Source organism: Rhinoderma darwinii, chromosome 2 (assembly GCF_050947455.1).
Source record: "Rhinoderma darwinii isolate aRhiDar2 chromosome 2, aRhiDar2.hap1, whole genome shotgun sequence".
Classification (NCBI taxonomy): domain Eukaryota; kingdom Metazoa; phylum Chordata; class Amphibia; order Anura; family Rhinodermatidae; genus Rhinoderma; species Rhinoderma darwinii.
Genome location: NC_134688.1, coordinates 53,064,926 through 53,085,121, shown reverse-complemented (window position 1 = coordinate 53,085,121; position 20,196 = coordinate 53,064,926).

The window sequence follows — 20,196 nt, the reverse complement described above, 5'->3', positions numbered from 1 at the left end:
ACAACATGTGTGCAAGCCTTCAGTGCATGCACACATGGTGTTAAAAAAAATCCGGCCTCCTCCTACCCCTTCAGCCGGCCATTCCATCTCCAGAATTGGTGCATTTTTAGGAGTATTATTACACCAATATTTCCTAACATCTAGTTTAAATATAGGATAGTACCTGCTGGCCCAGAATATCCAACGCTCCCGATTGCAAGTGCTGTCCATGTCTTTCTTAAATTTGTTACTCCACGATCCAACAGGTGTGTAGCGCGCCAAGTTCCTCTTCATCCCTTGGAGTAACGTTCTTCTGGTACCAATATTAGTACACCATTCCTCTTCTACCTACAACAAATGACCCATTCTTTGCCCACAATATGGGAAAGAATGAGGGGCACAACGCCAATTCGAACTGGAAAACATTCTTTGTCTTAACATGAACAAACTTGTATGTATTCTGGACTATTAGACTGTAAAAAATTAATTTAACAACATGTGTGCAAGGCTTCAGTGCATGCACACATGGTGTTAAAAAAAATCCGGCCTCCTCCTACCCCTTCAGCCGGCCATTCCATCTCCAGAATTGGTGCATTTTTAGGAGTATTATTACACCAATATTTCCTAACATCTAGTTTAAATATAGGATAGTACCTGCTGGCCCAGAATATCCAACGCTCCCGATTGCAAGTGCTGTCCATATCTTTCTTCAATTTGTTACTCCACGATCCAACAGGTGTGTAGCGCACCAAGTTCCTCTTCATCCCTTGGAGGCGCGTTCTTCTGGTACCAATATTAGTACACCATTCCTCTTCTACCTACAACAAATGACCCACTCTTTGCCCAAAATATGGGAAAGAATGAGGGGCACAACGCCAATTCGAACTGGAAAACATTCTTTGTCTTAACCCCTTAACGCCGAAGGACGGATATATCCGTCCTCAGCAGCTTCTAGTTCGCGCAGGAGGACGGATATATCCGTCCTGTGATCGCGCGGGTACTGACAGTTTACCCACGCGATCAGCGGCAGGAGCACGGCTGTTATACACAGCCTGGCTCCTGCTGCAACTGCCGGAATCGAAGCACGCGCCGATTCCGGCAGTTTAACCCATTAAATGCCGCTGTCAACAGTGACAGCGGCATTTAATGTATTTGACAGAGGGGGGAACTCCCTCTGTCTCCCGATCGGCGCCCCCGCAAACAAATCGCGGGTCGCCGTCGGGTTTCCATGACAGCCGGGGGTCTAACAAAGACCCCCAGGTCTGTCTTCAGCATCTGCCTGTTAGGCGATGCCAGAGGCATGACCTAACAGGTTGCCTGTCAGTTTTACACTGACAGGCAATAATGCTTTGGTATACGAAGTATACCAAAGCATTATATATGCGATCGGCATATCGCATAGTGAAGTCCCCTGGTGGGACTAAAAAAAAAAAAGTAAAACCGTTAAATAAAGTTTGTGAAAAAAAAAAAAAAAAAAATTACAGTCAAAATCAAATAAAACTACTTTTTTGCCCCAAAAAGTGGTTTTATTTAATAAAACGGTCAAAACAAATCACACATACACATATATGGTATCCCCGCGATCGTAACAACTTGACCAATAAAATGAACACATTAATTAAACCGCCGGATGAACGGCGTCCAAAGAAAACGCAAAAAACAACGGCAAAATTCTCTCTTTTCTCCCATTCCCCCCATAAAAAATAAAATAAAAGTTCATCTATAAGTCCTATGTACCCCACAATAGTACTAATGAAAACTACACATTGTCCCGCAAAAATCAATCCCACGTACGGCCACATCGACGGAAAAATAAAAAAATTACGCCTCTTGGAACGCGGCGATGCAAAAACAAGTAATTTTTTTCTAAAAGGGTTTTTATTGTGCAAACGTAGAAAAAACATATAAAACCTTTACACCTTTGGTATCCCTGTAATCGTGCCGACCCATAGAATAAAGTTAACATGTTATTTATGCTGCATAGTAAACGGCGTAAATTTATAACGTGAAAATTAATGCTGGAATAGCTGCTTATTTTCAATTCTCTCCTAAAATAAAGTTAATAAAAGTTAATCAATATGTTATAAGCATCTAAAAATGGTACAATTACAAAATACAACTCGTCCCGGAAAAAACAAGCCCTTATACGGCTATGTCGACGGAATAAAAAAAAGTTACGACTCTTGGAATGCGACCGTGGAAAAACAAAAAATAATCCTTGGTCATTAACGTGCAAAATGGCCCGGTCATTAAGGGGTTAAAGTGTAACAAACTTGTATGTATTCTGGACTATTAGACTGTAAAAAATTAATTTAACAACATGTGTGCAAGGCTTCAGTGCATGCACACATGGTGTTAAAAAAAATCCGGCCTCCTCCTACCCCTTCAGCCGGCCATTCCATCTCCAGAATTGGTGAATTTTTAGGAGTATTATTACACCAATATTTCCTAACATCTAGTTTAAATATAGGATAGTGCCTGCTTGCCCAGAATATCCAACGCTTCCGATCGCGAGTGCTGTCCATGCCTTTCCTAAATGTGTTACTCCACGATCTAACAGGTGTGTAGCGCGCCAAGTTCCTCTTCATCCCTTGGAGGCGCGTTCTTCTGGTACCAATATTAGTACACCATTCCTCTTCTACCTTCAACAAATGACCCATTCTTTGCCCACAATATGGGAAAGAATGAGGGGCACAACGCCAATTCGAACTGGAAAACATTCTTTGTCTTAACATGAACAAACTTGTATGTATTCTGAACTATCAGGCTATAAAATATAAATTTAACAACATGTGTGCAAGCCTTCAGTGCATGCACACATGGTGTTAAAAAAAATCCGGCCTCCTCCTACCCCTTCAGCCGGCCATTCCATCTCCAGAATTGGTGCATTTTTAGGAGTATTATTACACCAATATTTCCTAACCTCTAATTTAAATATAGGATAGTACCTGCTGGCCCAGAATATCCAGCGCACCCGATTGCAAGTGCTGTCAATATCTTTCTTAAATTTATTACTCCACGATCCAACAGGTGTGTAGCGCTCCAAGTTCCTCTTCATCCCTTGGAGGCACGTTCTTCTGGTACCAATCTTAGTACACCATTCCTCTTCTACCTACAACAAATGACCCACTCTTTGCCCACAATATGGGAAAGAATGAGGGGCACATTGCCAATTCGAACTGGAAAACATTCTTTGTCTTAACGTGTGACAAACTTGTATGTATTCTGGACTATTAGACTGTAAAAAATTAATTTAACAACATGTGTGCAAGGCTTCAGTGCATGCACACATGGTGTTAAAAAAAAATCCGGCCTCCTCCTACCCCTTCAGCCAGCCGTTCCATCTCCAGAATTGGTGCATTTTTAGGAGTATTATTACACCAATATTTCCTAACATCTAGTTTAAATATAGGATAGTGCCTGCTTGCCCAGAATATCCAACGCTTCCGATCGCGAGTGCTGTCCATGCCTTTCCTAAATGTGTTACTCCACGATCCAACAGGTGTGTAGCGCGCCAAGTTCCTCTTCATCCCTTGGAGGCGCGTTCTTCTGGTACCAATATTAGTACACCATTCCTCTTCTACCTACAACAAATGACCCATTCTTTGCCCACAATATGGGAAAGAATGAGGGACACAACGCCAATTCGAACTGGAAAACATTCTTTGTCTTAACTTGTGACAAACTTGTATGTATTCTGGACTATCAGACAGTAAAAAATGAATTTAAAACATGTGTGCAAGCCTTCAGTGCATGCACACATGGTGTTAAAAAAAATCCGGCCTCCTCCTACCCCTTCAGCCGGCCATTCCATCTCCAGAATTGGTGCATTTTTAGGAGTATTATTACACCAATATTTCCTAACATCTAGTTTAAATATAGGATAGTACCTGCTGGCCCAGAATATAAAACGCTCCCGATCGCAAGTGCTGTCCATACCCTTCCTAAATGTGTTACTCCACGATCCAACAGGTTTGTAGCGCTCCAACTTCCTCTTCATCCTTTGGAGGCGCGTTCTTCTGGTACCAATATTAGTACACCATTCCTCTTCTACCTACAACAAATGACCCATACTTTGCCCACAATATGGGAAAGAATGAGGGGCACAACGCCAATTCGAACTGGAAAACATTCTTTGTCTTAACATGTGACAAACTTGTATGTATTCTGGACTATCAGGCTATAAAAAATGAATTTAACAACATGTGTGCAAGCCTTCAGTGCATGCACACATGGTGTTAAAAAAAATCCGGCCTCCTCCTACCCCTTCAGCCGGCCATTCCATCTCCAGAATTGGTGCATTTTTAGGAGTATTATTACACCAATATTTCCTAACATCTAGTTTAAATATAGGATAGTACCTGCTGGCCCAGAATATCCAACGCTCCCGATCGCAAGTGCTGTACATACCTTTCCTAAATGTGTTACTCCACGATCCAACAGGTTTGTAGCGCGCCAAGTTCCTCTTCATCCTTTGTAGGCGCATTCTTCAGGTACCAATATTAATACACCATTCCTCTTCTACCTACAACAAATGACCCATTCTTTGCCCACAATATGGGAAAGAATGAGGGACACAACGCAAATTCGAACTGGAAAACATTCTTTGTCTTAACGTGTGACAAACTTGTATGTATTCTGGACTATCAGGCTGTAAAAAATGAATTTAACAACATGTGTGCAAGGCTTCAGTGCATGCACACATGGTGTTAAAAAAAATCCGGCCTCCTCCTAACCCTTCAGCCGGCCATTCCATGTCCAGCATTGGTGCATTTTTAGGAGTATTATTACACCAATATTTCCTAACATCTAGTTTAAATATAGGATAGGACCTGCTGGCCCAGAATATCCAACGCTCCCGATCGCAAGTGCTGTCCATACCTTTCCTAAATGTGTTACTCCACGATCCAACAGGTGTGTAGCGCTCCAAGTTCCTCTTCATCCCTTGGAGGCGCGTTCTTCTGGTACCAATATTAGTACTTTATTCCTCATCTACCTACAACAAATGACCCATTCTTTGCCCACAATATGGGAAAGAATGAGGGGCACAACGCCAATTCGAACTGGAAAACATTCTTTGTCTTAACGTGTGACAAACTTGTATGTATTCTGGACTATCAGGCTATAAAAAATGAATTTCACAACATGTGTGCAAGCCTTCAGTGTATGCACACATGGTGTTAAAAAAAATCCGGCCTCCTCCTACCCCTTCAGCCGGCCATTCCATCTCCAGAATTGGTGCATTTTTAGGAGTATTATTACACCAATATTTCCTAACATCTAGTTTAAATATAGGATAGTACCTGCTGGCCCAGAATATCCAACGCTCCCGATCGCAAGTGCTGTCCATACCCTTCCTAAATGTGTTACTCCACGATCCAACAGGTTTGTAGCGCTCCAACTTCCTCTTCATCCCTTGGAGGCGCGTTCTTCTGGTACCAATATTAGTACACCATTCCTCTTCTACCTACAACAAATGACCCATTCTTTGCCCACAATATGGGAAAGAATGAGGGCCACAACGCCAATTCGAACTGGAAAACATTCTTTGTCTTAACGTGTGACAAACTTGTATGTATTCTGGACTATCAGACAGTAAAAAATGAATTTAAAACATGTGTGCAAGCCTTCAGTGCATGCACACATGGTGTTAAAAAAAATCCGGCCTCCTCCTACCCCTTCAGCCGGCCATTCCATCTCCAGAATTGGTGCATTTTTAGGAGTATTATTACACCAATATTTCCTAACATCTAGTTTAAATATAGGATAGTACCTGCTGGCCCAGAATATCCAACGCTCCCGATCGCAAGTGCTGTACATACCTTTCCTAAATGTGTTACTCCACGATCCAACAGGTTTGTAGCGCGCCAAGTTCCTCTTCATCCCTTGTAGGCGCATTCTTCTGGTACCAATATTAATACACCATTCCTCTTCTACCTACAACAAATGACCCATTCTTTGCCCACAATATGGGAAAGAATGAGGGGCACAACGCAAATTCGAACTGGAAAACATTCTTTGTCTTAACGTGTGACAAACTTGTATGTATTCTGGACTATCAGGCTATAAAAAATGAATTTAACAACATGTGTGCAAGCCTTCAGTGCATGCACACATGGTGTTAAAAAAAATCCGGCCTCCTCCTACCCCTTCAGCCGGCCATTCCATCTCCAGAATTGGTGCATTTTTAGGAGTATTATTACACCAATATTTCCTAACATCTAGTTTAAATATAGGATAGTACCTGCTGGCCCAGAATATCCAACGCTCCCGATCGCAAGTGCTGTCCATACCCTTCCTAAATGTGTTACTCCACGATGCAACAGGTTTGTAGCGCTCCAACTTCCTCTTCATCCCTTGGAGGCGCGTTCTTCTGGTACCAATATTAGTACACCATTCCTCTTCTACCTACAACAAATGACCCATTCTTTGCCCACAATATGGGAAAGAATGAGGGGCACAACGCCAATTCGAACTGGAAAACATTCTTTGTCTTAACGTGTGACAAACTTGTATGTATTCTGGACTATCAGGCTATAAAAAGTGAATTTAAAAACATGTGTGCAAGCCTCCAGTGCATGCACACATGGTGTTAAAAAAAATCCGGCCCCCTCCTAACCCTTCAGCCGGCCATTCCATCTCCAGAATTGGTGCATTTTTAGGAGTATTATTACACCAATATTTCCTAACATCTAGTTTAAATATAGGATAGTACCTGCTGGCCCAGAATATCCAACGCTCCCGATCGCAAGTGCTGTACATACCTTTCCTAAATGTGTTACTCCACCATCCAACAGATTTGTAGCGCGCCAAGTTCCTCTTCATCCCTTGGAGGCGCGTTCTTCTGGTACCAATATTAGTATACCATTCCTCTTCTACCTACAACAAATGACCCATTCTTTGCCCACAATATGGGAAAGAAAAAGGGGCACAACGCCAATTCGAACTGGAAAACATTCTTTGTCTTAACGTGTGACAAACTTGTATGTATTCTGGACTATCAGGCTATAAAAAATAAATTAAATTACATGTGTGCAAGCCTCCAGTGCATGCACACATGGTGTTAAAAAAAATCCGGCCTCCTCCTAACCCTTCAGCCGGCCATTCCATCTCCAGAATTGGTGCATTTTTAGTAGTATTATTACACCAATATTTCCTAACATTTAGTTTCAATATAGGATAGTACCTGCTGGCCCAGAATATCCAACGCTTCTGATCGCAAGTGCTGTCCATACCTTTCCTAAATGTGTTACTCCACGATCCAACAGGTTTGTAGCGCGCCAAGTTCCTCTTCATCCCTTGGAGGTGCGTTCTTCTGGTACCAATATTAGTACACCATTCCTCTTCTACCTACAACAAATGACCCATTCTTTGCCCACAATATGGGAAAGAATGAGGGGCACAACGCAAATTCGAACTGGAAAACATTTTTTGTCTTAACGTGTGACAAACTTGTATGTATTCTGGACTATCAGGCTCTAAAAAATGAATTTAATTACATGTGTGCAAGCCTTCAGTGCATGCACACATGGTGTTAAAAAAAATCCGGCCTCCTCCTACCCCTTCAGCCGGCCATTCCATCTCCAGAATTGGTGCATTTTTAGGAGTATTATTACACCAATATTTCCTAACATCTAGTTTAAATATAGGATAGTACCTGCTGGCCAAGAATATCCAACGCTCCCGATCGCAAGTGCTGTCCATACCTTTCCTAAATGTGTTACTCCACGATCCAACAGGTGTGTAGCACGCCAAGTTCCTCTTCATCCCTTGGAGGCGCTTTCTTCTGGTACCAATATTAGTACACCATTCCTCTTCTACCTACAACAAATGACCCATTCTTTGCCCACAATGTGGGAAAGAATGAGGGGCACAACGCCAATTCGAACTGGAAAACATTCTTTGTCTTAACGTGTGACAAACTTGTATGTATTCTGGACTATCAGGCTATAAAAAGTGAATTTAAAAACATGTGTGCAAGCCTCCAGTGCATGCACACATGGTGTTAAAAAAAATCCGGCCTCCTCCTAACCCTTCAGCCGGCCATTCCATCTCCAGAATTGGTGCATTTTTAGGAGTATTATTACACCAATATTTCCTAACATCCAGTTTAAATATAGGATAGTACCTGCTGGCCAAGAATATCCAACGCTCCCGATCGCAAGTTCTGTCCATACCTTTCTTAAACGTGTTACTCCATGATCTAAGAGATGTGTAGCGTGCCAAGTTCCTCTTCATTCCTTGGAGGCACGTTCTTCTGGTACCAATATTAGTACACCATTCCTCTTCTACCTACAACAAATGACGCATTCTTTGCCCACAATATGGGAAAGAATGAGGGGCACAACGCCAATTCGAACTGGAAAACATTCTTTGTCTTAACGTGTGACAAACTTGTATGTATTCTGGACTATCAGGCTATAAAAAATGAATTTAACAACATGTGTGCAAGCCTTCAGTGCATGCACACATGGTGTTAAAAAAAAATCCGGCCTCTTCCTACCCTTTCAGCCGGCCATTCCATCTCCAGAATTGGTGAATTTTTAGGAGTATTATTACACCAATATTTCCTAACATCTAGTTTAAATATAGGATAGTACCTGCTGGCCCAGAATATCCAACGCTCCCGATCACAAGTGCTGTCCCTACCTTTCCCAAGTGTGTTACTCCACGATCCAACAGGTGTGTAGCGCGCCAAGTTCCTCTTCATCCCTTGGAGACGCGTTCTTCTGGTACCAATATTAGTACACCATTCCTCTTCTACCTACAACAAATGACCCATTCTTTGCACACAATATGGGAAAGAATGAGGGGCACAACGCCAATTCGAACTGGAAAACATTCTTTGTCTTAACGTGTGACAAACTTGTATGTATTCTGGACTATCAGGCTATAAAAAGTGAATTTAAAAACATGTGTGCAAGCCTCCAGTGCATGCACACATGGTGTTAAAAAAAATCCGGCCTCCTCCTAACCCTTCAGCCGGCCATTCCATCTCCAGAATTGGTGCATTTTTAGGAGTATTATTACACCAATATTTCCTAACATCTAGTTTAAATATAGGATAGTACCTGCTGGCCCAGAATATCCAACGCTCCCGATTGCAAGTGCTGTCCATATCTTTCTTAAATTTGTTACTCCACGATCCACCAGGTGTGTAGCGCCAAGTTCCTCTTCATCCCTTGGAGGCACGTTCTTCTGGTACCAATATTAGTACACCATTCCTATTCTACCTACAACAAATGACCCACTCTTTGCCCACAATATGGGAAAGAATGAGGGGCACAACGCCAATTCGAACTGGAAAACATTCTTTGTCTTAACGTGTAACAAACTTGTATATATTCTGGACTATTAGACTGTAAAAAATTAATTTAACAACATGTGTGCAAGGCTTCAGTGCATGCACACATGGTGTTAAAAAAAATCCGGCCTCCTCCTACCCCTTCAGCCGGCCATTCCATCTCCAGAATTGGTGCATTTTTAGGAGTATTATTACACCAATATTTCCTAACATCTAGTTTAAATATAGGATAGTACCTGCTGGCCCAGAATATCCAACGCCCCCGATTGCAAGTGCTGTCCATATCTTTCTTAAATTTGTTACTCCACGATCCAACAGGTGTGTAGCGCGCCAAGTTCCTCTTCATCCCTTGGAGGCACGTTCTTCTGGTACCAATATTAGTACACCATTCCTCTTCTACCTACAACAATTGACCCACTCTTTGCCCACAATATGGGAAAGAATGAGGGGCACATTGCTAATTCGAACTGGAAAACATTCTTTGTCTTAACGTGTGACAAACTTGTATGTATTCTGTACTATCAGGCTATAAAAAATAAATTTAACAACATGTGTGCAAGCCTTCAGTGCATGCACACATGGTGTTAAAAAAAATCCGGCCTCCTACTACCCCTTCAGCCGGCCATTCCATCTCCAGAATTGGTGCATTTTTAGGAGTATTATTACACCAATATTTCCTAACATCTAGTTTAAATATAGGATAGTACCTGCTGGCCCAGAATATCCAACGCACCCGATTGCAAGTGCTGTCCATATCTTTCTTAAATTTGTTACTCCACGATCCAACAGGTGTGTAGCGCGCCAAGTTCCTCTTCATCCCGTGGAGGCGCGTTCTTCTGGTACCAATATTAGTACACCATTCCTCTTCTACCTACAACAAATGACCCATTCTTTATCCACAATATGGGAAAGAATGAGGGCACAACGCCAATTCGAACTGGAAAACATTCTTTGTCTTAACGTGTGACAAACTTGTATGTATTCTGGACTATCAGGCTATAAAAAAGGAATTTAACAACATGTGTGCAAGCCTTCAGTGCATGCACACATGGAGTTAAAAAAAATCCGGCCTCCTCCTACCCCTTCAGCCGGCCATTCCATCTCCAGAATTGGTGCATTATTTAGGAGTATTATTACACCAATATTTCCTAACATCTAGTTTAAAGATAGGATAGTACCTGCTGATCCAGAATATCCAACGCTCCCGATCGCAAGTGCTGTCCATACCTTTCTTAAATGTGTTACTCCAGGATCCAACAGGTGTGTAGCGCGCCAAGTTCCTCTTCATCCCTTGGATGCACGTTCTTCTTGTACCAAGATTAGTACACCATTCCTCTTCTACCTACAACAAATGACCCATTCTTTGCCCACAATATGGGAAAGAATGAGGGGCACAATGCCAATTCGAACTGGAAAACATTCTTTGTCTTAACATGAACAAACTTGTATGTATTCTGGACTATCAGACTGTAAAAAATGAATTTAACAACATGTGTGCAAGCCTTCAGTGCATGCACACATGGTGTTAAAACAAATCCGGCCTCCTCCTACACCTTCAGCCGGCCATTCCATCTCCATAAGTGGTGCATTTTTAGTATTATTACACCAATATTTGCTAACATCTAGTTTAAAGTTAGGATAGTACCTGCTGGTCCAGAATATCCAACGCTCCCGATCGCAAGTGCTGTCCATACCTTTCTTAAATGTGTTACTCCAGGATCCAACAGGTGTGTAGCGCGCCAAGTTCCTCTTCATCCCTTGAATGCACGTTCTTCTGGTACCAATATTAGTACACCATTCCTCTTCTACCTACAACAAATGACCCATTCTTTGCCCACAATATGGGAAAGAATGAGGGGCACAACGCCAATTCGAACTGGAAAACATTCTTTGTCTTAACATGAACAAACTTGTATGTATTCTGGACTATCAGGCTATAAAAAATAAATTTAACAACATGTGTGCAAGCCTTCAGTGCATGCACACATGGTGTTAAAACAAAATCCGGCCTCCTCCTACCCCTTCAGCGGCCATTCCATCTCCAGAATTGGTGCATTTTTAGGAGTATTATTACACCAATATTTCCTAACATCTAGTTTAAAGTTAGGATAGTACCTGCTGGTCCAGAATATCCAACGCTCCCGATCGCAAGTCCTGTCCATACCTTTCTTAAATGTGTTACTCCGCGATCCAACAGGTGTGTAGCGCGCCAAGTTCCTCTTCATCCCTTGGAGGCGCGTTCTTCTGGTACCAATATTAGTACACCATTCCTCTTCTACCTACAACAAATGACCCATTCTTTTCCCAAAATTTGGGAAAGAATGAGGGGCACAACGCCAATTCGAACTGGAAAACATTCTTTGTCTTAACATGAACAAACTTGTATGTATTCTGGACTATCAGGCTATAAAAAATTAATTTAACAACATGTGTGCAAGGCTTCAGTGCATGCACACATGGTGTTAAAAAAAATCCGGCCTCCTCCTACCCCTTCAGCCGGCCATTCCATCTCCAGAATTGGTGCATTTTTAGGAGTATTATTACACCAATATTTCCTAACATCTAGTTTAAAGTTAGGATAGTACCTGCTGGTCCAGAATATCCAATGCTCCCGATCGCAAGTCCTGTCCATACCTTTCTTAAATGTGTTAATCCGCGATCCAACAGGTGTGTAGCGCGCCAAGTTCCTCTTCATCCCTTGGAGGCGCGTTCTTCTGGTACCAATATTAGTTCACCATTCCTCTTCTACCTACAACAAATGACCCATTCTTTTCCCACAATTTGGGAAAGAATGAGGGGCACAACGCCAATTCGAACTGGAAAACATTCTTTGTCTTAGCATGAACAAACTTGTATGTATTCTGGACTATCAGGCTATAAAAAATAAATTTAACAACATGTGTGCAAGCCTTCAGTGCATGCTAACATGGTGTTAAAAAAAATCCGGCCCCCTCCTACCCCTTCAGCCGGCCATTCCATCTCCAGAATTGGTGCATTTTTAGGAGTATTATTACACCAATATTTCCTAACATCTAGTTTAAATATAGGATAGTACCTGCTGGCCCAGAATATCCAACGCTCCCGATTGCAAGTGCTGTCCATATCTTTCTTAAATTTGTTACTCCACGATCCAACAGGTGTGTAGCGCCAAGTTCCTCTTCATCCCTTGGAGGCACGTTCTTCTGGTACCAATATTAGTACACCATTCCTCTTCTACCTACAACAAATGACCCACTCTTTGCCCACAATATGGGAAAGAATGAGGGGCACAACGCCAATTCGAACTGGAAAACATTCTTTGTCTTAACGTGTAACAAACTTGTATATATTCTGGACTATTAGACTGTAAAAAATTAATTTAACAACATGTGTGCAAGGCTTCAGTGCATGCACACATGGTGTTAAAAAAAATCCAGCCTCCTCCTACCCCTTCAGCCGGCCATTCCATCTCCATAAGTGGTGCATTTTTAGTATTATTACACCAATATTTGCTAACATCTAGTTTAAAGTTAGGATAGTACCTGCTGGTCCAGAATATCCAACGCTCCCGATCGCAAGTCCTGTCCATACCTTTCTTAAATGTGTTACTCCAGGATCCAACAGGTGTGTAGCGCGCCAAGTTCCTCTTCATCCCTTGGATGCACGTTCTTCTGGTACCAATATTAGTACACCATTCCTCTACTACCTACAACAAATGACCCATTCTTTGCCCACAATATGGGAAAGAATGAGGGGCACAACGCCAATTCGAACTGGAAAACATTCTTTGTCTTAACATGAACAAACTTGTATGTATTCTGGACTATCAGGCTATAAAAAATAAATTTAACAACATGTGTGCAAGCCTTCAGTGCATGCACACATGGTGTTAAAACAAAATCCGGCCTCCTCCTACCCCTTCAGCCGGCCATTCCATCTCCAGAATTGGTGCATTTTTAGGAGTATTATTACACCAATATTTCCTAACATCTAGTTTAAAGTTAGGATAGTACCTGCTGGTCCAGAATATCCAACGCTCCCGATCGCAAGTCCTGTCCATACCTTTCTTAAATGTGTTACTCCGCGATCCAACAGGTGTGTAGCGCGCCAAGTTCCTCTTCATCCCTTGGAGGCGCGTTAATCTGGTACCAATATTAGTACACCATTCCTCTTCTACCTACAACAAATGACCCATTCTTTTCCCACAATTTGGGAAAGAATGAGGGGCACAACGCCAATTCGAACTGGAAAACATTCTTTGTCTTAACATGAACAAACTTGTATGTATTCTGGACTATCAGGCTATAAAAAATAAATTTAACAACATGTGTGAAAGCCTTCAGTGCATGCTAACATGGTGTTAAAAAAAATCCGGCCTCCTCCTACCCCTTCAGCCGGCCATTCCATCTCCAGAATTGGTGCATTTTAAGGAGTATTATTACACCAATATTTCCTAACATCTAGTTTAAAGATAGGATAGTACTTGCTGGTCCAGAATATCCAATGATCCCGTTCACAATTGCTGTCCATACCTTTCCTAAATGTGTTACCTCACGATCCAACAGGTGTGTAGCGCGCCGTGATCCTCTTTATCCCTTGGAGGTGCGTTCTTCTGGTACCAATATTAGTACACCATTCCTCTTCTACATACAACAAATGACCCATTCTTTGCCCACAATATGGGAAAGAATGAGGGGCACAACGCCAATTCGAACTGGAAAACATTCTTTGTCTTAACGTGTGACAAACTTGTATGTATTCTGGACTATCAGGGTATAAAAAATGAATTTAACAACATGTGTGCAAGCCTTCAGTGCATGCACACATGGTGTTAAAAAAAAATCCGGCCTCCTCCTAACCCTTCAGCCGGCCATTCCATGTCCAGAATTGGTGCATTTTTTGGAGTATTATTACACCAATATTTCCTAACATCTGGTTTAAATATAGGATAGTACCTTCTGGCCCAGAATATCCACTGCTCCCGATCGCAAGTGCTGTCCATACCTTTCCTAAATGTGTTACTCCACGATCCAACAGGTGTGTAGCGCGCCAAGTTCCTCTTCATCCCGTGGAGGCGCGTTATTCTGGTACCAATATTAGTACACCATTCCTCTTCTACCTACAACAAATTACCCATTCTTTATCCACAATATGGGAAAGAATGAGGGCACAACGCCAATTCGAACTGGAAAACATTCTTTGTCTTAACGTGTGACAAACTTGTATGTATTCTGGACTATCAGGCTATAAAAAATAAATTTAACAACATGTGTGCAAGCCTTCAGTGCATGCACACATGGTGTTAAAAAAATCCGGCCTCCTCCTACCCCTTCAGCCGGCCATTCCATCTCCAGAATTGCTGCATTTTTAGGAGTATTATTACACCAATATTTCCTAACATCTAGTTTAAAGATAGGATAGTACCTGCTGATCCAGAATATCCAACGCTCCCGATCGCAAGTGCTGTCCATACCTTTCTTAAATGTGTTACTCCAGGATCCAACAGGTGTGTAGCATCCAAGTTCCTCTTCATCCCTTGGATGCACGTTCTTCTGGTACCAGTATTAGTACACCATTCCTCTTCTACCTATAACAAATGACCCATTCTTTGCCCACAATATGGGAAAGAATGAGGGGCACAACGCCAATTCGAACTGGAAAACATTCTTTGTCTTAACATGAACAAACTTGTATGTATTCTGGACTATCAGACTGTAAAAAATGAATTTAACAACATGTGTGCAAGCCTTCAGTGCATGCACACATGGTGTTAAAAAAAATCCGGCCTCCTCCTACCCCTTCAGCCGGCCATTCCATCTCCAGAATTGGTGCATTTTTAGGAGTATTATTACACCAATATTTCCTAACATCTAGTTTAAAGATAGGATAGTACTTGCTGGTCCAGAATATCCAATGATCCCGTTCACAATTGCTGTCCATACCTTTCCTAAATGTGTTACCTCACGATCCAACAGGTGTGTAGCGCGCCGTGTTCCTCTTTATCCCTTGGAGGTGCGTTCTTCTGGTACCAATATTAGTACACCATTCCTCTTCTACATACAACAAATGACCCATTCTTTGCCCACAATATGGGAAAGAATGAGGGGCACAACGCCAATTCGAACTGGAGAACATTCTTTGTCTTAACGTGTAACAAACTTGTATGTATTCTGGACTATTAGACTGTAAAAAATTAATTTAACAACATGTGTGCAAGGCTTCAGTGCATGCACACATGGTGTTAAAAAAAATCCGGCCTCCTCCTACCCCTTCAGCCGGCCATTCCATCTCCAGAATTGGTGCATTTTTAGGAGTATTATTACACCAATATTTCCTAACATCTAGTTTAAATATAGGATAGTACCTGCTGGCCCAGAATATCCAACGCTCCCGATTGCAAGTGCTGTCCATATCTTTCTTCAATTTGTTACTCCACGATCCAACAGGTGTGTAGCGCACCAAGTTCCTCTTCATCCCTTGGAGGCGCGTTCTTCTGGTACCAATATTAGTACACCATTCCTCTTCTACCTACAACAAATGACCCACTCTTTGCCCAAAATATGGGAAAGAATGAGGGGCACAACGCCAATTCGAACTGGAAAACATTCTTTGTCTTAACCCCTTAACGCCGAAGGACGGATATATCCGTCCTCAGCAGCTGCTAGTTCGCGCAGGAGGACGGATATATCCGTCCTGTGATCGCGCGGGTACTGACAGTTTACCCACGCGATCAGCGGCAGGAGCACGGCTGTTATACACAGCCTGGCTCCTGCTGCAACTGCCGGAATCGAAGCACGCGCCGATTCCGGCAGTTTAACCCATTAAATGCCGCTGTCAACAGTGACAGCGGCATTTAATGTATTTGACAGAGGGGGGAACTCCCTCTGTCTCCCGATCGGCGCCCCCGCAAACAAATCGCGGGTCGCCGTCGGGTTTCCATGACAGCCGGGGGTCTAACAAAGACCCCCAGGTCTGTCTTCAGCATCTGCCTGTTAGGCGATGCCAGAGGCATGACCTAACAGGTTGCCTGTCAGTTTTACACTGACAGGCAATAATGCTTTGGTATACGAAGTATACCAAAGCATTATATATGCGATCGGCATATCGCATAGTGAAGTCCCCTGGTGGGACTAAAAAAAAAAAAGTAAAACCGTTAAATAAAGTTTGTGAAAAAAAAAAAAAAAAAAATTACAGTCAAAATCAAATAAAACTACTTTTTTGCCCCAAAAAGTGGTTTTATTTAATAAAACGGTCAAAACAAATCACACATACACATATATGGTATCCCCGCGATCGTAACAACTTGACCAATAAAATGAACACATTAATTAAACCGCCGGATGAACGGCGTCCAAAGAAAACGCAAAAAACAACGGCAAAATTCTCTCTTTTCTCCCATTCCCCCCATAAAAAATAAAATAAAAGTTCATCTATAAGTCCTATGTACCCCACAATAGTACTAATGAAAACTACACATTGTCCCGCAAAAATCAATCCCACGTACGGCCACATCGACGGAAAAATAAAAAAATTACGCCTCTTGGAACGCGGCGATGCAAAAACAAGTAATTTTTTTCTAAAAGGGTTTTTATTGTGCAAACGTAGAAAAAACATATAAAACCTTTACACCTTTGGTATCCCTGTAATCGTGCCGACCCATAGAATAAAGTTAACATGTTATTTACGCTGCATAGTAAACGGCGTAAATTTATAACGTGAAAATTAATGCTGGAATAGCTGCTTATTTTCAATTCTCTCCTAAAATAAAGTTAATAAAAGTTAATCAATATGTTATAAGCATCTAAAAATGGTACAATTACAAAATACAACTCGTCCCGGAAAAAACAAGCCCTTATACGGCTATGTCGACGGAATAAAAAAAAGTTACGACTCTTGGAATGCGACCGTGGAAAAACAAAAAATAATCCTTGGTCATTAACGTGCAAAATGGCCCGGTCATTAAGGGGTTAAAGTGTAACAAACTTGTATGTATTCTGGACTATTAGACTGTAAAAAATTAATTTAACAACATGTGTGCAAGGCTTCAGTGCATGCACACATGGTGTTAAAAAAAATCCGGCCTCCTCCTACCCCTTCAGCCGGCCATTCCATCTCCAGAATTGGTGAATTTTTAGGAGTATTATTACACCAATATTTCCTAACATCTAGTTTAAATATAGGATAGTGCCTGCTTGCCCAGAATATCCAACGCTTCCGATCGCGAGTGCTGTCCATGCCTTTCCTAAATGTGTTACTCCACGATCTAACAGGTGTGTAGCGCGCCAAGTTCCTCTTCATCCCTTGGAGGCGCGTTCTTCTGGTACCAATATTAGTACACCATTCCTCTTCTACCTTCAACAAATGACCCATTCTTTGCCCACAATATGGGAAAGAATGAGGGGCACAACGCCAATTCGAACTGGAAAACATTCTTTGTCTTAACATGAACAAACTTGTATGTATTCTGAACTATCAGGCTATAAAATATAAATTTAACAACATGTGTGCAAGCCTTCAGTGCATGCACACATGGTGTTAAAAAAAATCCGGCCTCCTCCTACCCCTTCAGCCGGCCATTCCATCTCCAGAATTGGTGCATTTTTAGGAGTATTATTACACCAATATTTCCTAACCTCTAATTTAAATATAGGATAGTACCTGCTGGCCCAGAATATCCAGCGCACCCGATTGCAAGTGCTGTCAATATCTTTCTTAAATTTATTACTCCACGATCCAACAGGTGTGTAGCGCTCCAAGTTCCTCTTCATCCCTTGGAGGCACGTTCTTCTGGTACCAATCTTAGTACACCATTCCTCTTCTACCTACAACAAATGACCCACTCTTTGCCCACAATATGGGAAAGAATGAGGGGCACATTGCCAATTCGAACTGGAAAACATTCTTTGTCTTAACGTGTGACAAACTTGTATGTATTCTGGACTATTAGACTGTAAAAAATTAATTTAACAACATGTGTGCAAGGCTTCAGTGCATGCACACATGGTGTTAAAAAAAAATCCGGCCTCCTCCTACCCCTTCAGCCAGCCGTTCCATCTCCAGAATTGGTGCATTTTTAGGAGTATTATTACACCAATATTTCCTAACATCTAGTTTAAATATAGGATAGTGCCTGCTTGCCCAGAATATCCAACGCTTCCGATCGCGAGTGCTGTCCATGCCTTTCCTAAATGTGTTACTCCACGATCCAACAGGTGTGTAGCGCGCCAAGTTCCTCTTCATCCCTTGGAGGCGCGTTCTTCTGGTACCAATATTAGTACACCATTCCTCTTCTACCTACAACAAATGACCCATTCTTTGCCCACAATATGGGAAAGAATGAGGGACACAACGCCAATTCGAACTGGAAAACATTCTTTGTCTTAACTTGTGACAAACTTGTATGTATTCTGGACTATCAGACAGTAAAAAATGAATTTAAAACATGTGTGCAAGCCTTCAGTGCATGCACACATGGTGTTAAAAAAAATCCGGCCTCCTCCTACCCCTTCAGCCGGCCATTCCATCTCCAGAATTGGTGCATTTTTAGGAGTATTATTACACCAATATTTCCTAACATCTAGTTTAAATATAGGATAGTACCTGCTGGCCCAGAATATAAAACGCTCCCGATCGCAAGTGCTGTCCATACCCTTCCTAAATGTGTTACTCCACGATCCAACAGGTTTGTAGCGCTCCAACTTCCTCTTCATCCTTTGGAGGCGCGTTCTTCTGGTACCAATATTAGTACACCATTCCTCTTCTACCTACAACAAATGACCCATACTTTGCCCACAATATGGGAAAGAATGAGGGGCACAACGCCAATTCGAACTGGAAAACATTCTTTGTCTTAACATGTGACAAACTTGTATGTATTCTGGACTATCAGGCTATAAAAAATGAATTTAACAACATGTGTGCAAGCCTTCAGTGCATGCACACATGGTGTTAAAAAAAATCCGGCCTCCTCCTACCCCTTCAGCCGGCCATTCCATCTCCAGAATTGGTGCATTTTTAGGAGTATTATTACACCAATATTTCCTAACATCTAGTTTAAATATAGGATAGTACCTGCTGGCCCAGAATATCCAACGCTCCCGATCGCAAGTGCTGTACATACCTTTCCTAAATGTGTTACTCCACGATCCAACAGGTTTGTAGCGCGCCAAGTTCCTCTTCATCCTTTGTAGGCGCATTCTTCAGGTACCAATATTAATACACCATTCCTCTTCTACCTACAACAAATGACCCATTCTTTGCCCACAATATGGGAAAGAATGAGGGACACAACGCAAATTCGAACTGGAAAACATTCTTTGTCTTAACGTGTGACAAACTTGTATGTATTCTGGACTATCAGGCTGTAAAAAATGAATTTAACAACATGTGTGCAAGGCTTCAGTGCATGCACACATGGTGTTAAAAAAAATCCGGCCTCCTCCTAACCCTTCAGCCGGCCATTCCATGTCCAGCATTGGTGCATTTTTAGGAGTATTATTACACCAATATTTCCTAACATCTAGTTTAAATATAGGATAGGACCTGCTGGCCCAGAATATCCAAGGCTCCCGATCGCAAGTGCTGTCCATACCTTTCCTAAATGTGTTACTCCACGATCCAACAGGTGTGTAGCGCTCCAAGTTCCTCTTCATCCCTTGGAGGCGCGTTCTTCTGGTACCAATATTAGTACTTTATTCCTCATCTACCTACAACAAATGACCCATTCTTTGCCCACAATATGGGAAAGAATGAGGGGCACAACGCCAATTCGAACTGGAAAACATTCTTTGTCTTAACGTGTGACAAACTTGTATGTATTCTGGACTATCAGGCTATAAAAAATGAATTTCACAACATGTGTGCAAGCCTTCAGTGTATGCACACATGGTGTTAAAAAAAATCCGGCCTCCTCCTACCCCTTCAGCCGGCCATTC